This window comes from Ranitomeya imitator, chromosome 2 (genome assembly GCF_032444005.1).
Source record: "Ranitomeya imitator isolate aRanImi1 chromosome 2, aRanImi1.pri, whole genome shotgun sequence".
Lineage (NCBI taxonomy): Eukaryota > Metazoa > Chordata > Amphibia > Anura > Dendrobatidae > Ranitomeya > Ranitomeya imitator.
Window position 1 is genome coordinate 86,918,928 of NC_091283.1, and position 25,583 is coordinate 86,944,510.

Sequence of the window (25,583 nt, forward strand, 5' to 3'; positions counted from 1 at the left end):
ACTCGTCTGGCTACACAAAATGTTGATGGTCTAACTGTTATGTCTCGAGTTCCCGCTTCTGCACAGGGGGAATCTCGAGCCATCTCCGCTGCGGTCTCCCATTCTTATCCAGCCGCAGTGTAGTCTGCTCAGCAGGAACGTCGGTCCCAGCATCTTGCTCAGTCTCGCTCTGTACAGAGAGTTACTGCTGCTTCTTCAGCTTCTGCCATAAAAGCCAGTGCTGGTCAGCAGCGAGCGGACTTCTCTGGGACTAAGTCCTTGTCTGCACACACTGAGCATGCCCAGGGCAAGATCTCCCGTTGGAGATCGAGGGTCATGTGCTCAGGCTCTGCAGCACATTCCATTGGTCCTCTTGGCAGTTCTTGGAAGGGCAAAGTTTCTGTGGCCACTTCCTGTGCTGCAACTATATAAACTGCGCATGACCGCACGGCCATGCGATAGTGTACATTTGCTTACGTGTGTTTGTTGTGAGTGCAAGTCGTCCTTGGATACCCCTTCCCTATTGAATGTCTGTTCGCGGAATGTGTATGGTTGCTATCTAGCGCCCGACTTATCCTACAGCACTAATCACACGTTACAGCGTCCACTTGCTGTGACCGCCAGTACGGCGCCGTGCACTTCTTCTGTGCATTCCTTACCCAAGGCTGGGTGGTTAGTGGCGTTCGTCAGTGCGGCACCGCATGCACTCTTGTGCCCTAATATTGTTATTCAGCTTCCTTACACACCCAGTTGCGGTGTTGTGCCAGCAAGGGTCTAATCGGACTTCAATCCTAGTTGGGGTTGAGTTCGCTGACTACTTGCTCGCCTTCTGTGTGCGTTACAGCGATCCTGTGACGCAACAGGATCGCTTCCATCACGCTGGGTGAAGTTTAACCCACGTGTGTATACTTATGAGTACCGCCATATAGTCCGTCATTACTTAGCAGCAGTTTCCATCTCTGCACGGTGGACCCCGGGCTGCGAACGCACCATACACTATCTGTCTTATTATTTGGTGCGTTCCGCTAGCCCTAACATTACACTAGTGCCAGGGTCTGGCTAGTAATGACGGACAAACAGCAATCCTTGCGGTATATCCAGCAGCTGGAGGGTAGGTTGGCGGCTCTTGAGAGCGCAACCTCAGCTGTGGATGTTACCGCAGTTGCTGTACAGGCTGCTAGCGTGGCTGCAGCAACCCTGTCCATTGCCACCCCTGCTCCGACATTTTCTCGCCTCCCGCTGCCAGAAAAATTTTCTGGTGATAGCAAGTTTTGTAGGGGATTTGTGAGTCAGTGCTCTATTCACCTCGAGCTCCTGGCTGCACGTTTTCCCACAGAGCGGGCTAAGGTGGGATTTATAGTGTCTCTCTTGTCGGACAGGGCGTTGGAATGGGCTACGCCGCTGTGGGAGCGTGGTGATCATGTGGTGCAGAGTGCTCCGCTGTTTCGAGCACTCTGAAACAGGTCTTTTTAGGACCTCAAGTCACCCATGATACTGCGCTCCAACTGCTGGCATTAACTCAGGGTGAGTCCTTGGTCAGTCATTTTGCCGTCCAATTCCGCACTTTAGCTTCTTAGCTGGATTGGTCGGATAATGCTCTTATCCCCATATTTTGGAGGGGCCTGGCTGACCACGTTAAGGACGCTCTGGCCACTAGGGAAATTCCTGCCACACTGGAGGAGTTAATAACTGTCTCCACTCGAATTGACCTCCGTTTTAACGAGCGGAGGTTAGAGCGAACCCAGTGTAGGCAGAGGTTTCGGCTGGCTCCTACCTTCGCCAAACCTCTGGAATCTCCTGTCCTGGTTCCTGAGTCACATGAGGCCAGGGAAGTGTCACAAGCGGGATCTAAGTCTCGGACCGCTTGTGCACTCAAGGTCTGTCATGTTTGCCAGCAGTCAGGACATCTAGCCACCAGATGTTCTCAGCGGTCGAGGAAACGTCAGCGTCTAGTGGTAGTAGGTGGAGGTACACTAGACACGGCGACGTTTGCCTCTAAATTGTCCTTTAAGGGGACAATTACTATAGGCTCATTCTCCCACTCGGTAGAGCTCTGCGTGGATTCTGGGGCGGAGGGCAATTTTATGTCTTCTGCCTTCGCCCAACGTCACGCAATACCCCTGGTTATGCTAGCTCAACCAGTAACGGTACGAGTGGTGAATGGGTCGACACTGCCCTCACAGATAACACACCAGACCATCCCTTTTACTCTGTCCATGTTGCCATCTCATCAGGAGATTATATCTCTGCTCGTCATTCCAGAGGGAATTGATGAGGTCCTGTTGGGAATACCTTGGCTACGGTACCACTCTCCTCATATCGAGTGGTCCTCTGGCAGAATCCTGGGATGGGGTGAATCTTGTGGGGGTAGGTGTCAGAGGGAGTGCGTTCAGGTTGCTACTACAGAGGTACCCGCAGATCTTTCCTCTCTCCCCAAGCAGTATTGGTCTTATGCAGACGTGTTTTCCAAAAAGGCGGCGGAGATCCTTCCGCCCCATCGCCCCTATGACTGTCCTATTGATCTCTTGCCTGGTGCTGAGCCTCCCCGGGGTCGAGTCTATCCGCTATCTCTCCCGGAGACGGAGGCAATGTCACAGTTAGAGTTGAGCGACCTTGACCTTTTTAGAGTCGAGCCGGGTTTCGCGAAACCCGACTATCTCAAAAGTCGGGTCGAGTGAAATCGCCCGATTATGACGTAAAGTCGGGATCGACCGAAACACGAAACCCAATGCAAGTCAATGGGGCAGCATAGTCGGCAGTGAGTGGGGGCCAGGAAAACACCTAGAGTGCCCATTTTAATGTCAAAACCATCCATTCTTCTTAATGAAGCTTGTCAAGCGTAATTTACCTTATAATAATTGGAAGGCATTTGAAATTGGGGGTCATTTGGCTAAAGTTGTGGTGGGTAGGGCTGGTTCAAGTAATTAGTGGGCCCAGGAAATCTGGACCACGTCACGGCAGTGGAGCAGGGAGAGGTAAGTATTTCAACTTTGCAAGTGCTGTGAACCTGAGCAAGCAGGGGGGGCCCACTCGTTGGCATTGGCACTGGCACAGGGCCCCTCAAAGTACAGCGGTGTGTTTGCACGGCGGGGGCGCCTCCCACCGGCAGCAACACTTTTGCGTACCATGAGAGGCCCTGTGCCAGTGACGTCGCCAACTAGTATTCCTCCCCCCACCTGATGAAGGAACCTGCACTTTCATCTGCACCTTCCTGTTTGTCCCCGTGTAAGGTGGTATGGTATGCGGGAAGGGGGACCTGACTTTCAGCAGGGTCACAATCTTGCAGTGTAGCGTGCACGGGAAATGTTGTGTTATGGGTCAATGTACCAGCAGACTCATCTATCACTGGCTGGGCAATGGGCAGGATGAGGAGGAAACACAGATATAGGCCCAAAGAATAAAGTGGGCTAAATGCAGTTCAAAATTGGTAACACAGGACTAATCAGGGGGCATTGCAGTGGAGGACAACTGGAATGAGAGGCTGACACAGAGAGTAGGCCCAAATCAGTAAGTAGTCGAAATGCAGTTCAAAATTGGCAACAGTAGTAAACAGGCGGCACAGCTTTGTTCAGTGGAGGAGAACAGCAAGGAGTGGCAGACACCGATAGTAGGCCCCAACCCAACTAGTAGGCCAAATGCAGTCTAACATTAACAACTACTTAACGAGCGCCTGAAAACGGAATTTCAGGACAGGAAACCAGGAGAACAGTAAGGAGCGGCAGACACCGATAGTAGGCCCCAAACCAACTAGTACGCCAAATGCAGTTGTTCCGGTTAACCACAATTTAATGAGAGCCTGAAGATAGAAGTTCAGGAAAGGCAACCTGGAGAACACCTTGGAGTGGAACACACCATCTCTCTACACCCCATACCCAATTTGTAGGCCTAATGCAGCGTAGTTTCCAACAACTACTAAAGGAGAGCCGGAAGATCGAAGCTCAGGAAAGGCAACCTGGGGAACACCTTGGAGTGGAACACACCATCTCTCTACACCCCATACCCAATTTGTAGGCCCAATGCAGCGTAGTTTCCAACAACTACTAAACGAGAGCCGGAAGATCGAAGCTCAGGAAAGGCAACCTGGAGAACACCTTGGAGTGGAACACACCATCTCTCTACACCCCATACCCAATTTGTAGGCCCAATGCAGCGTAGTTTCCAACAACTACTAAACGAGAGCCGGAAGATCGAAGCAATGGAGAGGAAACCTGGGGAACACCTTGGAGTGTAACACACCATCTCTCTACACCCCATACCCAATTTGTAGGCCTAATGCAGCGTAGTTTCCAACAACTACTAAACGAGAGCCGGAAGATCGAAGCAATGGAGAGGAAACCTGGGGAACACCTTGGAGTGTAACACACCATCTCTCTACACCCCATACCCAATTTGTAGGCCTAATGCAGCGTAGTTTCCAACAACTACTAAACGAGAGCCGGAAGATCGAAGCAATGGAGAGGAAACCTGGGGAACACCTTGGAGTGGAACACACCATCTCTCTACAGTGGAACACACCATCTCTCTACACCCCATACCCAATTTGTAGGCCTAATGCAGCGTAGTTTCCAACAACTACTAAACGAGAGCCGGAAGATCGAAGCTCAGGAAAGGCAACCTGGGGAACACCTTGGAGTGGAACACACCATCTCTCTACACCCCATACCCAATTTGTAGGCCCAATGCAGCGTAGTTTCCAACAACTACTAAACGAGAGCCGGAAAATCGAAGCTCAGGAAAGGCAACCTGGGGAACACCTTGGAGTGTAACAAACCCTCTCTCTACACCACGGAAGGGCTGATTCTTAGGAAGGAAGGCTGTCGGAAAGAAGCAGGGCGCGTCCGAGGGTGATTATATTCTTATTAGGTATATACTCACCCTCGGACGCGCCCTGCTTCTTTATTTGTAATGAATGTTTATTTGCAATGTGGTTTTGACTTACTCTATTTTTTTGGTAAATAATGATTTTATTATTTTCATTGTTTTGCATCTTCTTGGCAATAATATAAAGAAGACGCGAAAGGACAACACTCGGTGGATGCCATATCTGTGTTTAAAATTGAAAAAACCTTTCAGTTAACTACTTGCAGGAGAAAGTTATTGTAGCTGGTGGCCATTTTTAGTACGGTACCAGATTTTTGTTGTATGTGTTTGTTTTTAATGTTAAAATGTCTGCATTTGATATCTCTCCAGTATTTTCTTTTTTATAAGCAAAATACTTATTTTTATATTTTCTGATGTTGGTTCCAGGGGTACACGGGCAGCAGTGGTCTGGTCAGTGGAGGCCTAGTGGAAGGAGTGACCGCAGACAGGCATCGAAGGCCTAAAATAATAACACATGGCTGTAGGCAATTTTAAATTGGTTACAGGGGTACACGGGCAGCAGTGGTGTGGTCAGTGGAGGCCTAGTGGAAGGAGTGACCACAGACAGGCATCGAAGGCCTAAAATAATAACACATGGCTGTAGGCAATTTTAAATTGGTTACAGGGGTACACGGGCAGCAGTGGTGTGGTCAGTGGAGGCCTAGTGGAAGGAGTGACCACAGACAGGCATCGAAGGCCTAAAATAATAACACATGGCTGTAGGCAATTTTAAATTGGTTACAGGGGTACACGGGCAGCAGTGGTGTGGTCAGTGGAGGCCTAGTGGAAGGAGTGACCGCAGACAGGCATCGAAGGCCTAAAATAATAACACATGGCTGTAGGCAATTTTAAATTGGTTCCAGGGGTACACGGGCAGCAGTGGTGTGGTCAGTGGAGGCCTAGTGGAAGGAGTGACCGCAGACAGGCATCGAAGGCCTAAAATAATAACACATGGCTGTAGGCAATTTTAAATTGGTTCCAGGGGTACACGGGCAGCAGTGGTGTGGTCAGTGGAGGCCTAGTGGAAGGAGTCACCGCAGACAGGCATCGAAGGCCTAAAATAATAACACATGGCTGTAGGCAATTTTAAATTGGTTACAGGGGTACACGGGCAGCAGTGGTGTGGTCAGTGGAGGCCTAGTGGAAGGAGTGACCGCAGACAGGCATCGAAGGCCTAAAATAATAACACATGGCTGTAGGCAATTTTAAATTGGTTACAGGGGTACACGGGCAGCAGTGGTGTGGTCAGTGGAGGCCTAGTGGAAGGAGTGACCGCAGACAGGCATCGAAGGCCTAAAATAATAACACATGGCTGTAGGCAATTTTAAATTGGTTACAGGGGTACACGGGCAGCAGTGGTGTGGTCAGTGGAGGCCTAGTGGAAGGAGTGACCGCAGACAGGCATCGAAGGCCTAAAATAATAACACTTGGCTGTAGGCAATTTTAAATTGGTTCCAGGGGTACACGGGCAGCAGTGGTGTGGTCAGTGGAGACCTAGTGGAAGGAGTGACCGCAGACAGGCATCGAAGGCCTAAAATAATAACACATGGCTGTAGGCAATTTTAAATTGGTTCCAGGGGAACACGGCAGCAGTGGTGTGGTCAGTGGAGGCCTAGTGGAAGGAGTCACCGCAGACAGGCATCGAAGGCCTAAAATAATAACACATGGCTGTAGGCAATTTTAAATTGGTTACAGGGGTACACGGGCAGCAGTGGTGTGGTCAGTGGAGGCCTAGTGGAAGGAGTGACCGCAGACAGGCATCGAAGGCCTAAAATAATAACACATGGCTGTAGGCAATTTTAAATTGGTTCCAGGGGTACACGGGCAGCAGTGGTGTGGTCAGTGGAGGCCTAGTGGAAGGAGTCACCGCAGACAGGCATCGAAGGCCTAAAATAATAACACATGGCTGTAGGCAATTTTAAATTGGTTACAGGGGTACACGGGCAGCAGTGGTGTGGTCAGTGGAGGCCTAGTGGAAGGAGTGACCGCAGACAGGCATCGAAGGCCTAAAATAATAACACATGGCTGTAGGCAATTTTAAATTGGTTCCAGGGGTACACGGGCAGCAGTGGTGTGGTCAGTGGAGGCCTAGTGGAAGGAGTCACCGCAGACAGGCATCGAAGGCCTAAAATAATAACACATGGCTGTAGGCAATTTTAAATTGGTTACAGGGGTACACGGGCAGCAGTGGTGTGGTCAGTGGAGGCCTAGTGGAAGGAGTCACCGCAGACAGGCATCGAAGGCCTAAAATAATAACACATGGCTGTAGGCAATTTTAAATTGGTTCCAGGGGTACACGGGCAGCAGTGGTGTGGTCAGTGGAGGCCTAGTGGAAGGAGTCACCGCAGACAGGCATCGAAGGCCTAAAATAATAACACATGGCTGTAGGCAATTTTAAATTGGTTACAGGGGTACACGGGCAGCAGTGGTGTGGTCAGTGGAGGCCTAGCGGAAGGAGTGACCACAGACAGGCATCGAGCTGTGAGATAATTTTGCAAGTGGTAGAGCACTGTTTGAGCTGGGGTGGGGGGAAACTGTCTTGTGGCCGGCGGTACAGGCCCAGGGCCCCTCATATTACAACGGTGTGTCTGACGTTGGGTGCGCACCACCACCGCCAGAGACACTTTATTGTACTAGGAGGGACCCAGTGGCAGTGCCGTCGACCAAAAGCGGGCTCACCCACCTCTTCAGACAAACTGCACTCTCACGGGTGCTGTCGCCAAGTGTCGATACCACGGCCCCGTGTGGGGAGTTTGGCCATTTAGTGAGGTGTAAACATGTCGTATGCTGGACAATCAGGTGCAGAAATTTACGAGATTGGAAAAGGCATTCAGAATAGTCCACAGGCAAGACCTTTTCATAGGAAAGCTAGGTGTCAGCCAGGCAAGGTGGGGCAAAAGATTTCGAAATCCAGTTGTGGTTCATTTTAATGAAGGTTACATCATCTACATTTTGGGTAGCCAGACGAGTCCTTTTTTTCTGTTAGTATTGAACCTGCTGCACTGAATACTCTTTCTGATAGGACACTAGCTGCCGGGCAAGCAAGCTCCTGCAATGCATATTCTGCCAATTCTGGCCAGGTGTCTAATTTTGATGCCCAATAATCAAATGGGAATGACGGTTGAGGGAGAACATCGATAAGGGATGAAAAATAGTTTGTAACCATACTGGACAAATGTTGTCTCCTGTCACTTTGAATTGATGCTGCAGTACCTGTCCTGTCTGCGGTCATAGCAAAATCACTCCACAACCTGGTCAGAAAACCCCTCTGGCCAACGCCACTTCTGATTTCTGCCCCTCTAACTCCTCTGGTCTGCTGGCCCCTGCAGCTCGTGTGAGAACGATCACAGGCGCTGTGTGCAGGGAATGCCAGAAGCAAAAGGTCAACAAGAGTTGATTGTTTGGTTGCTAATATTAGTTCCAAGTTCTCATGTGGCATTATATTTTGCAATTTGCCTTTATAGCGAGGATCAAGGAGGCAGGCCAACCAGTAATCATCATCATTCATCATTTTAGTTATGCGTGTGTCCCTTTTGAGGATACGTAAGGCATAATCCGCCATGTGGGCCAAAGTTCCAGTTCTCAAATCTGCGGTTGTGCTTGGTTGAGGGGCAGTTTCAGGCAAATCCACGTCACTTGTGTCCCTCAAAAAACCAGAACCCGGCCTTGCCGCGCCATCAATTTCCAGTGGCCCCGGAAAAGCTTCCTCATTAAAAATATAATCATCCCCATCATCCTCCTCGTCCTCCTCCTCCTCTTCGCCCGCTACCTCGTCCTGTACACTGCCCTGGCCAGACAATGGCTGACTGTCATCAAGGCTTTCCTCTTCCTCAGCTGCAGACGCCTGATCCTTTATGTGCGTCAAACTTTGCATCAGCAGACGCATTAGGGGGATGCTCATGCTTATTATGGCGTTGTCTGCACTAACCAGCCATGTGCATTCCTCAAAACACTGAAGGACTTGACACATGTCTTGAATCTTCGACCACTGCACACCTGACAACTCCATGTCTGCCATCCTACTGCCTGCCCGTGTATGTGTATCCTCCCACAAAAACATAACAGCCCGCCTCTGTTCACACAGTCTCTGAAGCATGTGCAGTGTTGAGTTCCACCTTGTTGCAACTTCTATGATTAGGCGATGCTGGGGAAGGTTCAAAGAACGCTGATAGGTCTGCATACGGCTGGAGTGTACGGGCGAACGGCGGATATGTGAGCAAAGTCCATGCACTTTGAGGAGCAGGTCGGATAACCCCGGATAACTTTTCAGGAAGCACTGCACCACCAGGTTTAAGGTGTGAGCCAGGCAAGGAATGTGTTTCAGTTGGGAAAGGGAGATGGCAGCCATGAAATTCCTTCCGTTATCACTCACTACCTTGCCTGCCTCAAGATCTACAGTGCCCAGCCACGACTGCGTTTCTTTCTGCAAGAACTCGGACAGAACTTCCGCGGTGTGTCTGTTGTCGCCCAAACACTTCATAGCCAATACAGCCTGCTGACGTTTGCCAGTAGCTGCCCCATAATGGGAGACCTGGTGTGCAACAGTGGCAGCTGCGGATGGAGTGGTTGTGCGACTGCGGTCTGTGGACGAGCTCTCGCTTCTGCAGGAGGACGAAGAGGAGGAGGAGGGGGTGCGAACGGCTACAGCCAATTGTTTCCTAGACCGTGGGCTAGGCAGAACTGTCCCAAACTTGCTGTCCCCTGTGGACCCTGCATCCACCACATTTACCCAGTGTGCCGTGATGGACACGTAACGTCCCTGGCCATGCCTACTGGTCCATGCATCTGTTGTCAGGTGCACCTTTGTGCTCACAGATTGCCTGAGTGCATGGACGATGCGCTCTTTAACATGCTGGTGGAGGGCTGGGATGGCTTTTCTGGAAAAAAAGTGTCGACTGGGTAGCTCGTAGCGTGGTACAGCGTAGTCCATCAGGGCTTTGAAAGCTTCGCTTTCAACTAACCGGTAGGGCATCATCTCTAACGAGATTAGTCTAGCTATGTGTGCGTTCAAACCCTGTGTACGCGGATGCGAGGCTAAGTACTTCCTTTTTCTAACCATAGTCTCATGTAGGGTGAGCTGGACTGGAGAGCTGGAGATCGTGGAACTAGCGGGGGTGCCGGTGGACATGGCAGACTGAGAGACGGTGGGAGATGGTATTGTTGCCACCGGTGCCCTAGATGCAGTGTTTCCTACTACAAAACTGGTGATTCCCTGACGGCTTTAGCCTGGCAAAGAAACCTGCACAGATACTGCAGGTGGTGCGGAAAATGGTGGCCCTACACTGCCGGAAGGGATGTTGCGTTGCTGACTAGCTTCATTGGCCGAGGGTGCTACAACCTTAAGGGACGTTTGGTAGTTAGTCCAGGCTTGCAAATGCATGGTGGTTAAATGTCTATGCATGCAACTTGTATTGAGACTTTTCAGATTCTGTCCTCTGCTTAAGGTAGTTGAACATTTTTGACAGATGACTTTGCGCTGATCAATTGGATGTTGTTTAAAAAAATGCCAGACTGCACTCTTTCTAGCATCGGATACCTTTTCAGGCATTGCAGACTGAGCTTTAACCGGATGGCCACACTGTCCTCCAACAGGTTTTAGCTTTGCCACGCGTTTTGGGCAAGATACGGGCCCGGCAGATGGAACCTGTTGCGATGTTGATGCCTGCTGCGGCCCCTCCTCCTCCGCTTCAGAACTGCTGCCGCCTGCACCCTGTTCCCCCAATGGCTGCCAATCGGGGTCAAGAACTGGGTCATCTATTACCTCTTCTTGTAGCTCGTGTGCAACTTCGTCTGTGTCACCGTGTCGGTCGGTGGTATAGCGTTCGTGATGGGGCAACATAGTCTCATCAGGGTCTGATTCTTGATCAGCACCCTGCGAGGGCAATGTTGTGGTCTGAGTCAAAGGACCAGCATAGTAGTCTGGCTGTGGCTGTGCATCAGTGCACTCCATGTCAGATTCAACTTGTAATGGGCATGGACTGTTAACTGCTTCACTTTCTAAGCCAGGGACGGTATGTGTAAAGAGCTCCATGGAGTAACCCGTTGTGTCGCCTGCTGCATTCTTCTCTGTTGTTGTTTTTGCTGAAGAGGACAAGGAAGCGACTTGTCCCTGACCGTGAACATCCACTAACGACGCGCTGCTTTGACATTTACCAGTTTCACGAGAGGAGGCAAAAGAGCTAGAGGCTGAGTCAGCAAGATAAGCCAAAACTTGCTCTTGCTGCTCCGGCTTTAAAAGCGGTTTTCCTACTCCCAGAAAAGGGAGCGTTCGAGGCCTTGTGTAGCCAGACGACGAACCTGGCTCCACAGCTCCAGACTTAGGTGCAATATTTTTTTTCCCACGACCAGCTGATGCTCCACCACTACCACTACCCTCATTACCAGCTGACAATGAACGCCCCCGGCCACGACCTCTCCCACCATACTTCCTCATTGTTTTAAAAACGTAAACAAACTAACGGTATTTGTTGCTGTCACACAAATTACACGGTGAGCTATAACTTCAGTATGATTTAGCTACCCCTTTACAGGTGAGTGAGACCACAACGAAAATCAGGCACAATGTTACACACTCTGTTGTTGGTGGCAACAAATGAGAGAGATGCCACACACGCAGGACTGTCACTGAAGCACAAATGTAAATATTAATCTCCCACTGATTTGATTTTTTTTTTTTTTTTCAGGGAGACTTTAGGAAAAAAAAAAAATAGAATAAAATGATTTTTTCAGGAAGAATTTAGAAACCAAAGAAAATAAAATGATTTTTTCAGGGAGAATTTAGAAAACAAATAAAACAAAAAAAGGCTTTCTATGGCCCACTGAGTGAGAGATGACGCACACAGGAGTCAGGAGTGGCACACAAGCCCAGAGGCCAATATTTATCTCCCACTGATTGATGTAGTGATTTTTTCAGGTAGATTTTGGAACCCAAATCAAGCTAAAAAAAATAATAGGCTTTCTATGGCCCACAATTGGAGAGAGAGAGAGAGAGATGGCACACCCAGGAGTCAAGACTGGCACACAAGCAGAAAGGGCAATATTAATCTCCCACTGATTTGTTTTTTTTTTTTTTTTTTCAGGGAGACTTTAGGAAAAAAAAAATAGAATAAAATGATTTTTTCAGGAAGAATTTAGAAACCAAATAAAATAAAATGATTTTTTCAGGGAGAATTTAGAAAACAAATAAAACAAAAAAAGGCTTTCTATGGCCCACTGAGTGAGAGATGACGCACACAGGAGTCAGGAGTGGCACACAAGCCCAGAGGCCAATATTTATCTCCCACTGATTGATGTAGTGATTTTTTCAGGTAGATTTTGGAACCCAAATCAAGCTAAAAAAATAATAGGCTTTCTATGGCCCACAATTGGAGAGAGAGAGAGAGATGGCACACCCAGGAGTCAAGACTGGCACACAAGCAGAAAGGGCAATATTAATCTCCCACTGATTTGTTTTTGTTTTTTTTTTTTCAGGGAGACTTTAGGAAAAAAAAATAGAATAAAATGATTTTTTCAGGAAGAATTTAGAAACCAAATAAAATAAAATGATTTTTTCAGGGAGAATTTAGAAAACAAATAAAACAAAAAAAGGCTTTCTATGGCCCACTGAGTGAGAGATGACGCACACAGGAGTCAGGAGTGGCACACAAGCCCAGAGGCCAATATTTATCTCCCACTTTTTTTTTTTTGTTCCAGGGAAAATTTATAAACCCAATAAAAAAAATAATAAATAGGCTTTCTATGGCCCACTATCTGAGAAACAGAGAGAGATGGCACGCTTAGGACTGGCACACAAGCCCAAAGGCCAATATTAATCTCCCTTTTTTTTTAAGGGAGAATTTATAAAACCAAAAAAAAATAAATAAATAGGCTTTCTATGGCCCACTATTTGTGAGAGAGATGGCACGCTCAGGACTGGCACACAAGCCCAGAGGCCAATATTAATCTCCCACTTTTTTTTTTTTTTCTAGGGAAAATTTATAAACCCAATAAAAAAAATAAAAAATAAATAGGCTTTCTATGGCCCACTATCTGAGAGAGAGAGATGGCACGCTTAGGACTGGCACACAAGCCCAAAGGCCAATATTAATCTCCCACTGATTGATTTATTGATTTTTTCAGGTAGAATTTAGAACCCAAATAAAGCAAAAAAAAAAAAAAAATGGGCTTTCTATGGCCCACTGAGTGAGTGATGATGCACACAGGAGTCAGGAGTGGCACACAAGCCCTGAGGCCAATATTTTTCTCCCACTGATTGATGTAGTGATTTTTTCAGGTAGATTTTAGAACCAAAATCAAGCAAACAAATAAATAGGCTTTCTATGGCCCACTGAGTGAGTGATGATGCACACAGGAGTCAAGAGTGGCACACAAGCCCTGAGGCCAATATTTTTCTCCCACTGATTGATGTAGTGATTTTTTCAGGTAGATTTTATAACCCAAATCAAGCAAAAAAATAAATAGGCTTTCTATGGCCCACTGAGTGAGAGATGACACAGACAGGGATGGCACTCTAGCAGAAATGTCAATCTTAATCTCCCACAAAAAAAAAAAAAAAACAGGGAGTGTCCTTCAATTACTATCTCCCTGCAGTAATCTCAGCCAGGTATGGCAGGCAGCAATAAGGAGTGGACTGATGCACAAATTAAATAAAAAGTGTGTACAAACCAAAAAGATAGCTGTGCAGAAAGGAAGGAACAAGAGGATTTGTGCTTTGAAAAAAGCAGTTGGTTTGCACAGCGGCGTACACACAGCAATGCAGCTATCAGGGAGCCTTCTAGGGCAGCCCAATGAGCTACAGCGCTGAGGGGAAAAAAAAAAAAATGTAGCTTCCACTGTCCCTGCACACCGAAGGTGGTGTTGGGCAGTGGAAATCGCTACAGCACAAGCGGTTTGGTGGTTAATGGACCCTGCCTAACGCTATCCCTGCTTCTGACGAAGCGGCAGCAACCTCTCCCTAAGCTCAGATCAGCAGCAGTAACATGGCGGTCGGCGGGAACTCCCCTTTATAGCCCCTGTGACGCCGCAGACAGCAAGCCAATCACTGCAATGCCCTTCTCTAAGATGGTGGGGACCAGGACCTATGTCATCACGCTGCCCACACTCTGCGTTTACCTTCATTGGCTGAGAAATGGCGCTTTTTGCGTCATTGAAACGCGACTTTGGCGCGAAAGTCGCGTACCGCATGGCCGACCCCGCACAGGGGTCGGATCGGGTTTCATGAAACCCGACTTTGCCAAAAGTTGGCGACTTTTGAAAATGAACGACCCGTTTCGCTCAACCCTAGTCACAGTACATCCAGGAAAATCTGGCAAGAGGATTCATTAGGAAGTCAGTGTCACCTGCTGGGGCAGGGTTCTTCTTCGTGCAGAAGAGGAATGGGGAATTGCGTCCATGCATAGACTACAGGGGTCTTAACGCTATCACCGTTGAAAATAAGTATCCTTTGCCCTTGATATCTGAGCTCTTCGATAGGCTTCGGGGAGCAAGGGTATTTACTAAACTAGATCTGAGGGGTGCTTACAACCTGATTCGCATCCGTGAGGGGGACGAATGGAAGACGGCTTTTAACACCAGGGATGGGCACTATGAATATCTGGTGATGCCCTTCGGGCTCTGTAATGCCCCAGCCATTTTCCAAGACTTTGTGAACGATATCTTCCGGGATATGCTTTCCACCTCGGTCGTAGTCTATCTGGATGATATTCTCATCTACTCTCCAGATATTGACTCCCACCGGAGAGATGTTTGCAAAGTCTTCGACCTCCTACGGGCAAACTTCCTCTATGCCAAGTTGGAGAAGTGTATGTTTGAGCAGGAGTCCCTACCTTTCCTAGGCTACATCATCTCTGCCCAGGGATTGGCTATGGATCCTGCCAAACTACAGGCTGTGATGGACTGGCAGGAACCCCATTCTCTTAAAGCGGTGCAGCGCTTTATGGGGTTCATTAATTATTATCGCCAGTTCATTCCGCACTTCTCAACATTGGTAGCTCCTTTGGTTGCCCTCACCAAGAAGGGGGCGAATCCCAAATTGTGGTCTGAGGAGGTCTCCAAGGCCTTTAACTCTATAAAGTCACACTTCCCTAGCGCTCCCATCCTACATCGCCCCGATGTTGATAAGCCATTTATCATGGAGGTGGATGCCTCTTCTGTTGGTGCTGGAGCAGTCCTCTTCCAAAAGGATGCTCAAGGTCGGAAGCATCCTTGCTTCTTTTTCTCCAAGACCTTCTCACCAGCAGAGAGGAATTATTCCATCGGGGACAGGGAGTTGCTAGCCATGAAGTTGGCTTTCTCGGAGTGGAGACATCTCTTGGAGGGAGCACGTTTTCCCTTCAAAGTCTTCACAGACCATAAAAATTTGGTGTACCTGCAGACAGCCCAGCGGTTGAATTCTCGCCAGGCCAGATGGTCCTTATTCTTCTCCCGGTTTCATTTCACCCTCCATTTTCTTTCTGGGGAGAAGAACATTCGGGCCGACGCTCTCTCTCGCTCCGTTGTGTCATCTGCGGAGGAGGAGGAGGAGCCTCGGCTTATTGTCCCCAGCGAGAGCTTGAGAACTGTGGCCCCGGTTTCGCTAGAGTCTGTGCCCCCGGGCAAGACTTTTGTTCCATCCAATTTGCGACCGGAGGTTCTCTCTTGGGCACACTCGTCCAGGGTGGGTGGACATTTTGGTACCAAAAGGACATCTGAGTTACTGGCGAGGACGTACTGGTGGCCGCATATGGCTCGTGATGTCGCAGAGTATGTTCGGGCGTGTGTCTCTTGCGCCAGGAACAAGACTCCTCGGCAACGGCCAGCTGGTTTGCTTTTTCCTCTGCCGGTGGCGGACAGGCCCTGGGAGATGGTCGGGATGGACTTTGTGGTGGGCTTACCCAAGTCTCGTAACTGCACCATTATCTGGGTGATCACCGACCATTTTTCCAAAATGGTGCACTTGGTGCCTCTTCCACGGCTACCTTCTGCACGGGCGTTGGCTGTCTTGTTCGCCAAGCATATCTTTCGCCTACACGGTATGCCAGACAAAATTGTTAGTGACCGGGGTCCCCAGTTTGCGTCTCGATTCTGGAGAGAGCTTTGTCGTCTACTCAGTATTGAGTTGAATCTCTCTTTGGCATATCATCCCGAGATGAATGGGTTGGTAGAGAGGGCCAACCAGACCTTGGTCACATATTTACGACATTTTGTTTCTGCCAGGCAGGATGACTGGGCATCCTTGCTACCGTGGGCAGAGTTTGCACTTAACAATGCCGTAGCCGACTCCACCGGTCAGACTCCATTCCTCCTAAATTACGGCCAGCATCTGCGTGTTCCTGTGCCCATGCCTGTGTCTTCTGCTGACTCCAGGGTGGCAGACTGGGCTGTGGAGGCACGGGACATTTGGGACCGCACGCAGGATGCCATTCGGGCCTCCAAGGAGAGAATGAGGTCCTCCGCCGATGTTCATCGGTGCCCCGCTCCGACCTTTGCTCCTGGCGACTTGGTGTGGCTCTCCGCCCGTAACATCAGGCTGCGAGTTGAGTCCACTAAGTTTGCTTCTCGCTACTTGGGTCCCTTCAAGGTTCTCGAACAGGTTAATCCTGTGGTCTACCGTTTGGCTCTTCCTCCACGCTTGGGTATCACCGACACCTTTCATGTGTCCCTCTTGAAACCCGTGTACATGTCCCGGTTTTCCGAGTCATCTGCCGGGACATCGGGTTCATCTACGGACGATTACGAGGTGAACGCTATTTTGGGGTGCAAGCTGGTACGCGGCAAAAAGTTCTATCTGGTGGATTGGAAGGGTTATGGCCCAGAGGACAGGTCATGGGAGCCTGCTGAAAACATTCGGGCCCCACAGCTCATTGCTGCCTTCGAGCGTAGCGAGGCCCAAGGAGGGGGGGGACCTAGGGGGGGGGTAATGTTAGGTCTCGAGTTCCCGCTTCTGCACAGGGGGAATCTCGAGCCATCTCCGCTGCAGTTTCCCATTCTTATCCAGCCGCAGTGGAGTCTGCTCAGCAGGGACGTCGGTCCCAGCGTCTTGCTCAGTCTCGCTCTGTACAGAGAGTTACTGCTGCTTCTTCAGCTTCTGCCATTAAAGCCAGTGCTGGTCAGCAGCGAGCAGACTTCTCTGGGACTAAGTCCTTGTCTGCACACACTGAGCATGCCCAGGGCAAGATCTCCCGTTGGAGATCGAGGGTCATGTGCTCAGGTCCTGCAGCACATTCCATTGGTCCTCTTGGCAGGTCTTGGAAGGGCAAAGTTTCTGTGGCCACTTCCTGTGCTGCAACTATATAAACTGCGCATGACCGCACGGCCATGCGATAGTGTACATTTGCTTACGTGTGTTTGTTGTGAGTGCAAGTCGTCCTTGGATACCCCTTCCCTATTGAATGTCTGTTCGCGGAAGGTGTATGGTTGCTATCTAGCGCCCGACTTATCCTACAGCACTAATCACACGTTACAGCGTCCACTTGCTGTGACCGCCAGTACGGCGCCGTGCACTTCCTCTGTGCTTTCCTTACCCAAGCCTGGGTGGTTAGTGGCGTTCGTCAGTGCGGCACCGCATGCACTCTTGTGCCCTAATATTGTTATTCAGCTTCCTTACACACCCAGTTGCGGTGTTGTGCCAGCAAGGGTCTAATCGGACTTCAATCCTAGTTGGGGTTGAGTTCGCTGACTACTTGCTCGCCTTCTATGTGCGGTACCGCGATCCTGTGACGCAACAGGATCGCTTCCTTCACGCTGGGTGAAGTTTAGCCCACGTGTGTATACTTATGAGTACCGCCATATAGTCCGTCATTACTTAGCAGCAGGTTCCATCTCTGCACGGTGGACCCCGGGCTGCGAACGCATCATACACTATCTGTCTTATTACTTGGTGCGTTCCGCTAGCCCTAACACTAACATTCATTAAAATGAACCACAACTGGATTTCGAATTCTTTTGCCCCACCTTGCCCGGGCGACACCTAGCTTTCCTATGAAAAGCTCTTGCCTGTGGACTACTGTGAATGACTTTTCAAATGTCTTAATTTGCAGCAGCTGATTGTCCAGAATACGACATGTTTACACCTCCCTAAATGGCCAAACTCCCCACACGGGGCCGTGGTATCGCGACTTGGCGCAAGCACCCGTGAGAGTGCTGTTTGTCTGAAGAGGTGGGTGTGCCCGCTTTTGGTCGACAGCACTGCCACTGGGTCCCTCATAGTACACTAAACTGTCTCTGGTGGTGGTGGTGCGCACCCAACGTCAGACACACTGTTGTAACATGAGGGGCCCTGGGCCTCTACCGCCGTCCACAAGAGAGTTCACCCACCCCCAGGTCAAACATTGCTCTGCCACTTCCACAATTATCTCTCACACTTCCACCATTGTTTAGACTATGCGCTGACATCCTTCCATTCCTGCCACTGAAAATACCATTGTGTTGACATGTATAATGGTACTTAACATAGTCAGGGGCAGTGTCCTCTATTTACCAAAGTAAAAACTTTGCGCCAAATTAGTAGGTCAGAAACAACGCAGAGGATCCCACCCCTGTACCTAAAGATTGCACCCATTAGTGTTTTCGCTGGATTTTAATGTGAGACATTCACATTTATGTATTGTTTTGGACTACTAACTGGCAGACACTCATTACAATCATCCTCCGCTGACCAGGCCACTGCTGGCCGTGTTCACCTGGAACCAATTTAAAATTGCCTACAGCCATCTGTTATTATGTTAGGCCTTCGATGCCTGTCTGCGGTCACTCCTTCCACTAGGCCTCCACTGACCACACCACTGCTGCCCGTGTACCCCTGGAACCAATTTAAAATTGCCTACAGACAGCCCAATTTTTTTATGTTAGGCCTTCGAAGCCTGTCTGCAGTGCGTTCTTTCTACTATTACTACACTGACCAGGCCACTGCTGCCCGTGTTCCCCTGGAACCAATTTAAAATTGCCTACAGCCATCTGTTATTATGTTAGGCCTTCGATGCCTGTCTGCGGTCACTCCTTCCACTAGGCCTCCACTGACAACACCACTGCTGCCCTTGTACCCCTGGAACCAATTTAAAATTGCCTACAGCCAGCCCAATTTTTTTATGTTAGGCCTTCGAAGCCTGTCTGCGGTGCGTTCTTTCTACTACTACTACACTGACCAGGCCACTGCTGCCCGTGTTCCCCTGGAACCAATTTAAAATTGCCTACAGCCATCTGTTATTATGTTAGGCCTTCGATGCCTGTCTGCGGTCACTCCTTCCACTAGGCCTCCACTGACCACACCACTGCTGCCCGTGTACCCCTGGAACCAATTTAAAATTGCCTACAGCCAGCCCAATTTTTTTATGTTAGGCCTTCGAAGCCTGTCTGCGGTGCGTTCTTTCTACTACTACTACACTGACCAGGCCACTGCTGCCCGTGTTCCCCTGGAACCAATCTAAAATTGCCTACAGCCATCTGTTATTATGTTAGGCCTTCGATGCCTGTCTGCGGTCACTCCTTCCACTAGGCCTCCACTGACCACACCACTGCTGCCCGTGTACCCCTGGAACCAATTTAAAATTGCCTACAGCCAGCCCAATTTTTTTATGTTAGGCCTTCGAAGCCTGTCTGCGGTGCGTTCTTTCTACTACTACTACTACACTGACCAGGCCACTGCTGCCCGTGTTCCCCTGGAACCAATTTACATTTGCCTACAGCCATCTGTTATTATGTTAGGCCTTCGATGCCTGTCTGCGGTCACTCCTTCCACTAGGCCTCCACTGACCACACCACTGCTGCCCGTGTACCCCTGGAACCAATTTAAAATTGCCTACAGCCAGCCCAATTTTTTTATGTTAGGCCTTTCGAAGCCTGTCTGCGGTGCGTTCTTTCTACTACTACTACACTGACCAGGCCACTGCTGCCCGTGTTCCCCTGGAACCAATTTAAAATTGCCTACAGCCATCTGTTATTATGTTAGGCCTTCGATACCTGTCTGCGGACACTCCTTCCACTAGGCCTCCACTGACCACACCACTGCTGCCCGTGTACCCCTGGAACCAATTTAAAATTGCCTACAACCAGCCCAATTTTTTTATGTTAGGCCTTCGAAGCCTGTCTGCGGTGCGTTCTTTCTACTACTACTACACTGACCAGGCCACTGCTGCCCGTGTTCCCCTGGAACCAATTTAAAATTGCCTACAGCCATCTGTTATTATGTTAGGCCTTCGATGCCTGTCTGCGGTCACTCCTTCCACTAGGCCTCCACTGACCACACCACTGCTGCCCGTGTACCCCTGGAACCAATTTAAAATTGCCTACAGCCAGCCCAATTTTTTTATGTTAGGCCTTCGAAGCCTGTCTGCGGTGCATTCTTTCTACTACTACTACACTGACCAGGCCACTGCTGCCCGTGTTCCCCTGGAACCAATTTAAAATTGCCTACAGCCATCTGTTATTATGTTAGGCCTTCGATGCCTGTCTGCTGTCACTCCTTCCACTAGGCCTCCACTGACCACACCACTGCTGCCCGTGTACCCCTGGAACCAATTTAAAATTGCCTACAGCCAGCCCAATTTTTTTATATTAGGCCTTCGAAGCCTGTCTGCGGTGCGTTCTTTCTACTACTACTACACTGACCAGGCCACTGCTGCCCGTGTTCCCCTGGAACCAATTTAAAATTGCCTACAGCCATCTGTTATTATGTTAGGCCTTCGATGCCTGTCTGCGGTCACTCCTTCCACTAGGCCTCCACTGACCACACCACTGCTGCCCGTGTACCCCTGGAACCAATTTAAAATTGCCTACAGCCAGCCCAATTTTTTATGTTAGGCCTTCGAAGCCTGTCTGCGGTGCGTTCTTTCTACTACTACTACACTGACCAGGCCACTGCTGCCCGTGTTCCCCTGGAACCAATTTAAAATTGCCTACAGCCATCTGTTATTATGTTAGGCCTTCGATGCCTGTCTGCTGTCACTCCTTCCACTAGGCCTCCACTGACCACACCACTGCTGCCCGTGTACCCCTGGAACCAATTTAAAATTGCCTACAGCCAGCCCAATTTTTTTATGTTAGGCCTTCGAAGACTGTCTGCGGTGCGTTCTTTCTACTACTACTACACTGACCAGGCCACTGCTGCCCGTGTTCCCCTGGAACCAATTTAAAATTGCCTACAGCCATCTGTTATTATGTTAGGCCTTCGAAGCCTGTCTGCGGTCCTTCCTTCCAATAGTTCTCCACTGACCAGACCAATGCTGGCCGTGTACCCCTGGAACCCAGCTGAAAGTGCATGGAGCCTCCTTTTTTTTTTTGTTTTATATTTAGAAAGCCCAGATGAACTACGCTGTACCACGGTTCAAGCTACCCAGTCGACATTTCTTTTGCGAGAAAAGCCATCCCAGCCCTCCAGCGGCATGAAAAAGTCTGCATTGTCATAGCACTCAGGCAATCAAACAGTAGAAAGGTGCACCTGACAAGAGACGCATGGACCAGTAGGCATGTCCACAAAAAGTTACGTGTCCATTACGGCGCACTGGGTTAATGTGTTGGATGCATGGTCCACAGGGGACAGCCTACAAAGTCTGTCTGCAGTCCCTAATTCAAATTTTCCTCCGCTGACCACACCAGTGCTGCCCGTGTACCCCTGGAACCAATTTTACAGTGTCTACAGCCTAATTTTGTTATGTTAGGCCTACTACGCCTGTCTGCGGTCCCTCCTTCCAATACTCGTCCACTGACCAGACCACTGCTGCCCGTGGACCCCTGGAACCTATTTTTAATTGCATAGAGCATCCTTTTTTTAATAGTAGGCGTACAAAGTCTGTCTGCGGTCCACTATTGAAATTGTCCTCCACTGCCCAGAGCAATGCTGCCTGTGTACTCCTGTAACTTTTTTAAGCTGCAGTCAGCCACATTTTTGGTATAAGTCCTACTATCTGTGTCTGTCTGCGCCACTCAATTCAGCTGTGTTCCTTTGAAAAAAGCTGAGCGTCAATAGTCTTGTTTTCAGCCTCTAGGAATTTTAAAACTGCATTGGGGGTACAACTTTGGTAGGGCCTACTAACGGTGTCTGCCTCCCCAAGGTGTGCCCCAGGTTTCATCCACATTGCTTCGGTCTTCCGACTCTTGTTTCGTAGTTGTAGAAAACTACACTGCATTAGGCCTACAAATTGGGTATGGGGTGTAGAGAGATGGTGTGTTACACTCCAAGGTGTTCCCCAGGTTTCCTCGCCAATGCTTCGATCTTCATGCTCTCGTTTAGTAGTTGTTGGAAACTACACTGCATTAGGCCTACAAATTGGGTATGGGGTGTAGAGAGATGGTGTGTTCCACTCCAAGGTGTTCCCCAGGTTTCCTCGCCAATGCTTCGATCTTCATGCTCTCGTTTAGTAGTTGTTGGAAACTACACTGCATTAGGCCTACAAAATGGGTATGGGATGTAGAGAGATGGTGTGTTCCACTCCAAGGTGTTCCCCAGGTTTCCTCTCCATTGCTTTGATCTTCATGCTCTCGTTTAGTAGTTGTTGGAAACTACACTGCATTAGGCCTACAAATTGGGTATGGGGTGTAGAGAGATGGTGTGTTACACTCCAAGGTGTTCCCCAGGTTTCCTCTCCATTGCTTCGATCTTCATGCTCTCGTTTAGTAGTTGTTGGAAACTACACTGCATTAGGCCTACAAAATGGGTATGGGGTGTAGAGAGATGGTGTGTTCCACTCCAAGGTGTTCCCCAGGTTTTCTCTCCATTGCTTCGATCTTCATGCTCTCGTTTAGTAGTTGTTGGAAACTACACTGCATTAGGCCTACAAATTGGGTATGGGGTGTAGAGAGATGGTGTGTTCCACTCCAAGGTGTTCCCCAGGTTTCCTCGCCAATGCTTCGATCTTCATGCTCTCGTTTAGTAGTTGTTGGAAACTACACAGCATTAGGCCTACAAATTGGGTATGGGGTGTAGAGAGATGGTGTGTTCCACTCCAAGGTGTTCCCCAGGTTTCCTCGCCAATGCTTCGATCTTCATGCTCTCGTTTAGTAGTTGTTGGAAACTACACTGCATTAGGCCTACAAAATGGGTATGGGGTGTAGAGAGATGGTGTGTTCCACTCCAAGGTGTTCCCCAGGTTTCCTCTCCATTGCTTTGATCTTCATGCTCTCGTTTAGTAGTTGTTGGAAACTACACTGCATTAGGCCTACAAATTGGGTATGGGGTGTAGAGAGATGGTGTGTTCCACTCCAAGGTGTTCCCCAGGTTTCCTCTCCATTGTTTCGATCTTCATGCTCTTGTTTAGTAGTTGTTGGAAACTACACTGCATTAGGCCTACAAAATGGGTATGGGGTGTAGAGAGATGGTGTGTTCCACTCCAAGGTGTTCCCCAGGTTTCCTCTCCATTGCTTCGATCTTCATGCTCTCGTTTAGTAGTTGTTGGAAACTACACTGCATTAGGCCTACAAATTGGGTATGGGGTGTAGAGAGATGGTGTGTTCCACTCCAAGGTGTTCCCCAGGTTTCCTCGCCAATGCTTCGATCTTCATGCTCTCGTTTAGTAGTTGTTGGAAACTACACTGCATTAGGCCTACAAATTGGGTATGGGGTGTAGAGAGATGGTGTGTTCCACTCCAAGGTGTTCCCCAGGTTTCCTCTCCATTGTTTCGATCTTCATGCTCTTGTTTAGTAGTTGTTGGAAACTACACTGCATTAGGCCTACAAAATGGGTATGGGGTGTAGAGAGATGGTGTGTTCCACTCCAAGGTGTTCCCCAGGTTTCCTCTCCATTGCTTCGATCTTCATGCTCTCGTTTAGTAGTTGTTGGAAACTACACTGCATTAGGCCTACAAATTGGGTATGGGGTGTAGAGAGATGGTGTGTTCCACTCCAAGGTGTTCCCCAGGTTTCCTCGCCAATGCTTCGATCTTCATGCTCTCGTTTAGTAGTTGTTGGAAACTACACCGCATTAGGCCTACAAATTGGGTATTGGGTGTAGAGAGATGGTGTGTTCCACTCCAAGGTGTTCCCCAGGTTTCCTCGCCAATGCTTCGATCTTCATGCTCTCGTTTAGTAGTTGTTGGAAACTACACTGCATTAGGCCTACAAATTGGGTATGGGGTGCAGAGAGATGGTGTGTTCCACTCCAAGGTGTTCCCCAGGTTTCCTCTCCATTGCTTTGATCTTCATGCTCTCGTTTAGTAGTTGTTGGAAACTACACTGCATTAGGCCTACAAATTGGGTATGGGGTGTAGAGAGATGGTGTGTTACACTCCAAGGTGTTCCCCAGGTTTCCTCTCCATTGCTTCGATCTTCATGCTCTCGTTTAGTAGTTGTTGGAAACTACACTGCATTAGGCCTACAAAATGGGTATGGGGTGTAGAGAGATGGTGTGTTCCACTCCAAGGTGTTCCCCAGGTTTCCTCGCCAATGCTTCAATCTTCATGCTCTCGTTTAGTAGTTGTTGGAAACTACACTGCATTAGGCCTACAAATTGGGTATGGGGTGTAGAGAGATGGTGTGTTACACTCCAAGGTGTTCCCCAGGTTTCCTCTCCATTGCTTCGATCTTCATGCTCTCGTTTAGTAGTTGTTGGAAACTACACTGCATTAGGCCTACAAAATGGGTATGGGGTGTAGAGAGATGGTGTGTTCCACTCCAAGGTGTTCCCCAGGTTTTCTCTCCATTGCTTCGATCTTCATGCTCTCGTTTAGTAGTTGTTGGAAACTACACTGCATTAGGCCTACAAATTGGGTATGGGGTGTAGAGAGATGGTGTGTTCCACTCCAAGGTGTTCCCCAGGTTTCCTCGCCAATGCTTCGATCTTCATGCTCTCGTTTAGTAGTTGTTGGAAACTACACAGCATTAGGCCTACAAATTGGGTATGGGGTGTAGAGAGATGGTGTGTTCCACTCCAAGGTGTTCCCCAGGTTTCCTCTCCATTGCTTCGATCTTCATGCTCTCGTTTAGTAGTTGTTGGAAACTACACCGCATTGGGCCTACAAATTGGGTATGGGGTGTAGAGAGATGGTGTGTTCCACTCCAAGGTGTTCCCCAGGTTTCCTCGCCAATGCTTCGATCTTCATGCTCTCGTTTAGTAGTTGTTGGAAACTACACTGCATTAGGCCTACAAAATGGGTATGGGGTGTAGAGAGATGGTGTGTTCCACTCCAAGGTGTTCCCCAGGTTTCCTCTCCATTGCTTTGATCTTCATGCTCTCGTTTAGTAGTTGTTGGAAACTACACTGCATTAGGCCTACAAATTGGGTATGGGGTGTAGAGAGATGGTGTGTTCCACTCCAAGGTGTTCCCCAGGTTTCCTCTCCATTGCTTCGATCTTCATGCTCTCGTTTAGTAGTTGTTGGAAACTACACTGCATTAGGCCTACAAAATGGGTATGGGGTGTAGAGAGATGGTGTGTTCCACTCCAAGGTGTTCCCCAGGTTTCCTCTCCATTGCTTCGATCTTCATGCTCTCGTTTAGTAGTTGTTGGAAACTACACTGCATTAGGCCTACAAATTGGGTATGGGGTGTAGAGAGATGGTGTGTTCCACTCCAAGGTGTTCCCCAGGTTTCCTCGCCAATGCTTCGATCTTCATGCTCTCGTTTAGTAGTTGTTGGAAACTACACCGCATTAGGCCTACAAATTGGGTATTGGGTGTAGAGAGATGGTGTGTTCCACTCCAAGGTGTTCCCCAGGTTTCCTCGCCAATGCTTCGATCTTCATGCTCTCGTTTAGTAGTTGTTGGAAACTACACTGCATTAGGCCTACAAATTGGGTATGGGGTGCAGAGAGATGGTGTGTTCCACTCCAAGGTGTTCCC